The sequence below is a fragment of the Dama dama genome, chromosome 5 (genome assembly GCF_033118175.1).
Source record: "Dama dama isolate Ldn47 chromosome 5, ASM3311817v1, whole genome shotgun sequence".
NCBI lineage: Eukaryota > Metazoa > Chordata > Mammalia > Artiodactyla > Cervidae > Dama > Dama dama.
Window position 1 is genome coordinate 36,992,424 of NC_083685.1, and position 7,577 is coordinate 37,000,000.

The window sequence follows — 7,577 nt, forward strand, 5'->3', positions numbered from 1 at the left end:
AAACAAAAAAACGATTTCCCTAAAAACAAACCCCATTCAAGTGAAGTTTCGTATCCTAATATATAGGCATTGCCATACAACTACTGACTCCCTCAGATTCAGGTATTAATTCATTTTATGTTTTCATTTGCCTTAGTTTAATGAACAGATTCCTCTCTAGGTTTAAATTCTCATTCAGTTGTGTAATGATGAAAAAGTTATTTCTAAATGCTCTAAATCAAAGTTTGTCTGAAAAATGGAGATAATAATATGAAAATTTTTGTGGAAGTATTTTTATGTCATCACAGTGATCATCATTTATCTGATTTTATTTCTATTAAATAGCAAAACATGATGGAATTAAAGTAATTTTTTTTAGCCTGAAAACCTCATCATCAGGATCAGGAATGTGTACTATCACAGAAGAACAGGTGACTTGGGGAATGTCAAGTGTCAGCAAATGGTTAGTTATGTATTTTTAGGAGGCTGGAAGCCATACCAGAGCTGGTGCTACCACTTTACCTGGGTTTTTAATCCTCTTCAGATATAGTTCCAAGAGACACCAAATAAACCATTTAGGAACTTACACAGAGTTATTTACTCAAAAGTCCCCCCAGCTTAAAGGTATACCTTCAATTGACACTAAAGACAACTGATACCCCAAAGAATCTTGAGGCAGAAGATGGAAAACTCTCCACTTGTATCTTTGTAAGTAAATGTTACAGGATGAAGAATGGCTAAAACAATGCCACTTTGGGTAGGTCTCTTGGAATTTTTGTTTAGTCATTAAGTCTTGGGTTTCCCTTTGTTTCTTGACTACCTTGGAAAACACTAGCAATTATTTCTTTGAAAATAAGATGAGCAAAACTAGAGAAGCACTGATTGTCTGAAGTGTGAAGTCACGATTAACTGAGAATCAGAGTTTTTAGTCATTTACAGTGGAGTTTATGCAAATTTCTACATACTTTTGACCACAGTCCTGTTTTAAAAATGTAGCGCAACTCAATTTTTTCCTTTTCAATTGCTGTAATACAGATTGCTCTGGAAGTTTGATTTCTTCAAACTGAACCTGTTAAATCATGTCTTGACAGATGTTATAAGGAAGAAAAAAACACCCCCCCAAAACATCATGCTGTCTAGGTTTGGAGTAAGACAGGTCAGCCATAACTGCTGGGGAAGCCTTTTTCTTTTTTCCAGACTGCAACCCAACTTTTAATATTTTTAGACTTATGTTTGAATAAATGAACCTGAAAAACTGCTTAGAGTGGAGACATCATGTTAGCTTGGCTGTCTTTCATTCTCTGTTAAAGTCCTTAATGAAATTTTATTTGACAAAGTCATTTCCAAAACTGTGCTATTTTAATATCTTTAAAGTTTACCCTTTTCTTTTCAAAACCAGATTACATCTGGTACCCTACTCTACATGTACATAAGGGTAAAGGGAGCATTACAGTACTAGGGGTATTTAATTTGTGATCACCAAATCTAACTCAGTTTCATAAATGGTGCAAATTAGGTCCCCAGAGGCTCACAGATATGCCCAGAGTTGTTTCTTTGAACCCAGGTCTCCTGACCCAATTTTGTTTGTACAACTTCTTACATCACCTGAGCGTAGAAAAGAATAAATATTGGTGCTACTGCTGGTTCTTTAAATGCAAGGAAACGACAATTAAAGGGATACACTTAAAAGACAGTAAAACCTTTTATATTATTTCTTTAGAAGTGTGCTTTGTATACCAAAGTATAGATTTTTTTCAAACTTAGCAAAAGAAATTAACCAATTTATGTTACTTGTATATCCTTGTATAGCATATATATATGGAATCTATCAATAATGTTTGGGCATATCATTTGTCTGCCATATTGCAGAGAGTTACAATGCTTTAGTATAAGCCAATTTAACTGAACAAAATCCTAAATAAGTTCTCCAACCTTAGATACTCAATATTAATTATATATATACCCCTTTGGCCTAAGGGTTGTAAGACTTGAATGATAAAATAATAAAATAATGACTACAGAAACTCTTCTTTTGTAGGTTAGAGTAGGGTAAGTTAAAGACCATCTGGTGTCCCTCATAATTTCATGGAGAATAGGGACATAGCTATATGTCTTTGAAACTGTTACTCAGTGTTTGAAACAGAATGTGAAGAGAATCAGGGCTTATTACTTTCAAAGAAAATGAGTTTAATTAGGTTTTGACTAATTTTTTTTTTTTAAACAATTACAGACTCTGAAATTGCACTGACTAGACTGGTTCCACTACTACATTATCTGCATGATTTTGGGTAAACAGCCCCTCTATATGCCTTTCACCCTATCTCTAGTTTCTAGATCTAGCAATTTACCCTATGGTAAAAGATCCCTATGTGATAAACAACGTAATACAATCCTGAATATAATTTCTTATTCACCTTGTCTCATTACCATAATTTACACCTCAATTAAAGCATCATTGTATCTGTAAGTAATACATTTCTTTAATATATCCTGTAATTCAGATTTCCATTTAGATAAATTTCTCCTCTTCCTCTTTTCTCCATCATTGTTAACCTTATGGTATACCTTATTAAACTGTGTTCTCCCTTCAGTAAAACTCCCTCTAAACTCAAACTATTATAATAATGCAAACACAGATGGAGCAAAATTAACATATTAGAAAAAAAGGATAAAAAATACATATGGATCCATGCTGAGACAATACAAAGCAAAAACCACATAACACTATGCTACGAGGAGGACCCTGAGAGCACCCTGGCTCAGGTTCACTGATGTTCGCAGACATCCCAGATGTTCCCAGTGTCCTGCACTTTAATATAATTAACTGCTCTGTTAAAGATGTTTCTATGTCTATTTCTGTTTGTTCAAAACAGTCTATAGCAACTCTGACTCCTAATCCTGAACACGACAATAAAGCAGTACCACGTTATGTTTTTAGTCAAGTCATAGATTATAACCTAAGTATTTTCAACTCATACTTATCTGTTTAAAACCAGACATTTAGGGAGCTAAGCAACATGACTGGTTGAGGATTTCAGATATATCATTTAATTATCCTCTGCTTCAGTGAGAAAGGATCCCTAAAGCTACTGATGAAAGATCTTCAATTAAAAACCAAGCAGGCTGACTCAGTGGTGGGCAGATGAAGAACCCTTGCCCACAAAATCATCTGTAACACTCCAGTCTTCTCTGCAAGACCAGGCTGCTCCTGACCTACCATTACAACACAACCAGGGTTCACATCAGAACATGAAGTCGAATAGACACTAATTCAAAACTACTTTTGGAACAAATGTCAGATTTTGATCTGTCAATGGTTCCATAGTGCAGTTGTCTTACAAAGTGGAGGCTCTGCATCACGACACTTGACTTTTCCTCCATTGAATGTACCAAGTTAAACTGCTAAAGTAAAATAAGGCCTGATAGAGGTACTGCATCTGAAATTATAATTAAGGCTAAATAAATACATTTGGTTCCTGGTTCAAACTAATGTTCCAGTGATTATGTTAACCAACAGTTTCACTTTTTGTCCTATATGCCTGCTTGTGAAGATGGTTCTCTCTCTCCTCCCAAGACCAGCATTCCCAGATGTGAGAGCGAAGCCTTCTTCATGGCTTTGGACTGGATGCATATGTGGTAGTGCTCAAAGGTTAACTTATCAGCATAGTGTTTCTCACGACAGAGTGCAAAAGACCAGGAATGGGCGTTTGCATCACAGTGAGGTCCCCATGAAAGTATTTTCAATGAAAATGAACATGTCATCCACCCCCACCTTCTACTTCCGTGTCAAATCCACCAACAGTTAGGCAGATCGATACTGAAAGTCATTCCAAAGCCAAAGAGCTTGCCAAAAGCCAGAGCCCTCTTCATGAACCAGCTGCTGCTCCACAAGTGGCAGAACATCCTGACTGGCACAAATGATGGCAGGGTTGTAAAGACAACACCACTGGGTGAAACCCATTCTAACCTGATTCAGCATTTAGCTGGCATCTGTTAAGGTATTCAGCTGATAAATATGTATCAACATCACAAAAAAACCACGAAGACCTTTCCCTGTTTCTCAAGCTCGGATACCTATATTTAGTCCTTATCTATGATTAAACTCTTCATTCAATGAGACCAAAAAGGTGTAATTGTGAAAATCAGACTCATCTGCTATAGATTTTAGGCTAGAACAGACTCTAGATTAGTCCCTCTTTACAAAATACATCACTGTGAGATGAATTCTCTAGTCCTGATGCATATATACATCCCTGAAGTTCTGCATAAACTGGGCCAATACTTGAGTTTTTTAGCAAGTGGCACAATAATATTAATCATAGATCTAGTCAATCATCTGATTCTTTACTTTCATGAGAGGTCGAAAAGGGTGGGAAGAGGATCTATCACGTGTTTATACACTGTAAGATCTGTTTTCTTCAAAAAAGAGTTCATAATGTGTGCCTATATCTCTCAGTGTAATAATAACCTTCTGTGATGTCATTTTCATTAAATATCAGTTTCTCTCCAAGAGGACCATCCTCATCTTCCTATTCATCATTTTCATCTTCATGATTAATGTCCTCTAAGCAAGCTTCAATAATTACTACCAATTCATCTCACTTATCTTTCTTTTTAAAATTTATTTATTTTTAACTGGAAGATAATTGCTTTATAATGTTGTGTTTCTTTCTGCCATATATCAACATGAATCAGCCATAGTATACGTATGTCCCCTTTTCCTTGAGCCTCCCTCCCACCTTCCACCCCTACCTTCTCTTTTCTAACTGGCTTTTCCTTAGGATAGTGAGTGAGATTCATTACCAACTGCAATACTTTCATTGCAGTAAAACATTCAAAGGGAACGACTCCATACTCACTAGGTGGTCTGGCTCCTATGCTAACTTCAGCTTTGTTAATTTGAGAATGAAGAGACTCCAAAAGATCCTAGGTACCTGTTCTTTATTGCCTTGATAGCCTTTGCTATTAGCCCCTATAATATACTCTAACAATAACATCTTCTCACTCATTTCCTGTAATTCTTCTTTTAATTGGGACATTTGGCCTTTCATACTGGCTGCCCAGTTTGATAATGTTCTCACTTATGTAGGAGGGTTTGATAAAACTCTGCCATAACTTTCCATAATGATACTGGTAAGAAATGCATTTCCAGTCTCAGGGGCACATTCCATAAAGTACAAAAATAATAAACTGGAGACTAAAGAGAGACCTAACAGCAGCCAGTAGGTCCTGCTGTGAAGAATCAATTGTTTTCTAGGCATTCTTATTAATGTGAACTTGCCTAATGAGATAAGTGCTTTACTTGTTCATACCTTTAGCAAAAGGTTATCAAAAATTACAAGAGTCAAGGAAAGACATGACATAATGATCAAGGGTTCAACCCAAGAAGATACACAGTTATAAATATATATGCACCCAACATAGGAGCATCTCAATATATAAGGCAAATGCTAACTGCCATAAGAGGGGAAATCAACAGTAACACACTAATAGTGGGGAGAATTACTACCCCACTAACATCCAGTGGACAGATCATCAGGCAGAAAATTAGTAAGGAAACACAAACCTTAAATCACACATTAGACCACACAGTCTTGACTGATATTTTCAGGACATTCCATATGAAAGAAGCAGAATACATTTTATTCTCAAGAGCACATGAAACATTCCCCAGGATAGATGACATGCTGGGCCACAAATAAAGCCCTGGTAAATTTAAGAAAACTGAAATCATACCAAGCATCTTTCCAGATCACAACACTATGAGACTGGGAATCAACCACAGGAAAAAAAAAAAAAACAACTACCAATACATGGAGGCTAAAAACCATGCCACTAAATAACCAAGGATCACTGAAGAAATCAAAGAGGAAATGGAAAACAAAAAACCTAGAGACAAATGGCTATGAAAACAAGACAATCCATAACCTATGGGACACGACAAAAGCAATTTTAAGAGGCAAGCTTATAGCAATACAATCTTACCTCAGGAAACAAGAAAATTCTCAAATAAACAACCTAACTTTACATTTAAAACAAGCCGAGAAAGAACAAACAAAAGCCAAAGTTAGTAGAAGGAAAGAAAGTATAAGCATCAGAGCAGAAATAAGTGAAACACAGACAAAGAAAAAAACAGCAAACATCAATGAAACGAAAATCTGGTCCTCTGAGAAAATAAACTGAACTGATAAAACCTTTAGCCAGACACATCAAGAAAGGGAAAGGCCTCAAATCAATACAATTAGAAATAAAAAGCAGAAGTTACGATGGACATCACAGAAATACAAAGGATCATAAGAGGCTACTACAAGCAGCTATACACCAATAAAATGGACAACCTAGAAGAAATGGGCAAATTCTTAGAAAAGTACAACTGTTCAAGACTGAACGAGAAAGAAATAAAAAATATAAACAGACAAATCACAAGTACTGAAATGAAAATTATGATTAAAAATCTACCAACAAACAAAAGTTCAGGACCAGATGGCTTCACAGGTGAAGAATTCACTTATTCTCAAACGCTTCTCAAAAATGCAGAGTAAATAATAATCTCAAGCTCATTCTACACAGCCATCAACACCCTGATACCAAAACCAGACAAAGATACCACAAAAAACTTTTACAGGCTAATAGCACTGATGAACATAGACACAAAAATCCTCAACAAAATACTAGCAAACTGAATCCAACAGTGCATTAAAAGGATTATACACCAGGATCAAGAGAGATTTATTCCAGAGATGCAAAGATTCTTCAATATGTGCAAATCAATCAGTGTGATACATCATATTAACAGACTGAAAAATAAGCATCATCTTAAGAGATGCAGAAAACATTTTTGACGAAATTCAATATCCATTATGATAAGAAACATTCCAGAAAGTGGGCATGGAGCTAGGGAACTTACCTCAACATAATAAAGGCCATTTATGACAAACCCCTGTCAAACTCCTTTCTCCAGAGGATGAGATGGTTGTATGGCATCACTGACTTGATGGACATGAGTTTGAGCAAGATCCAGGAGATGGTGAAGGACAAGGAAGCCTGGTGTGCTGCAGATCATGGGGACACAAAGAGTCTGACATGACTAAGCGACTGAACAACAATGACAAACCCAGAGCAGAGATCATTTTCAAAGGTTAAAAACTAAAAGGATTTCCTCTAAGATCAGAAACAAGGATGTCCACTCCACCTTTATTCAATATAGTTTTGGAAGTCCTAGCCACAGCAATGAGAGCAGAAAAATAAAAAGGAATCTGAATTAAAAAAGAAATAAAACTGTCCCTGTTCACAGATGAAATGATACTATACAAACAAAATCCTAAAGATGCTACCAGAAAACTACTAGAGATCAATGAATCTGCTAAAGTTGCAGGATACAAAAGTAATACACAGAAATCTATTGCATTTCTATACATTAACAATGAAAGATCTGAAAGAGAAATTAGGAAATAATCCCATTTACCACTGTATCAAAAAGAATAAAATGTCTAGGAATGAACCTAAGGAGGCAAAAGACTTGTATGCAGAAAACTGTAAGATACTGATGAAAGAAATCAAAGATGATACAAACAGGTAGAGAGCCATCTCATGTTCTT

General features: G+C 35.8%; 1 protein-coding gene and 1 pseudogene across 3 annotated transcripts in view; both read right to left on the reverse strand.

Annotated features, from left to right (window-relative positions):
• Window positions 1-7,577, reverse strand: part of NUDT6 (nudix hydrolase 6) — a 69,398-nt gene that overhangs the window by 12,133 nt on the left and 49,688 nt on the right. Inside the window, exon 1 of one of the 3 annotated variants that reach the window (XM_061142306.1) lies at window positions 6,887-6,991. The exons of the other annotated variants lie outside the window; for them this stretch is intronic. The gene's annotated coding sequence lies outside the window, so the exon portion shown is untranslated. Of the gene's footprint in view, window positions 1-6,886; window positions 6,992-7,577 lie in introns of those variants that run through there. 3 annotated transcript variants of the gene reach the window in all.
• LOC133055772 (chondroitin sulfate N-acetylgalactosaminyltransferase 2-like) lies at window positions 1,912-5,240 on the reverse strand (annotated as a pseudogene).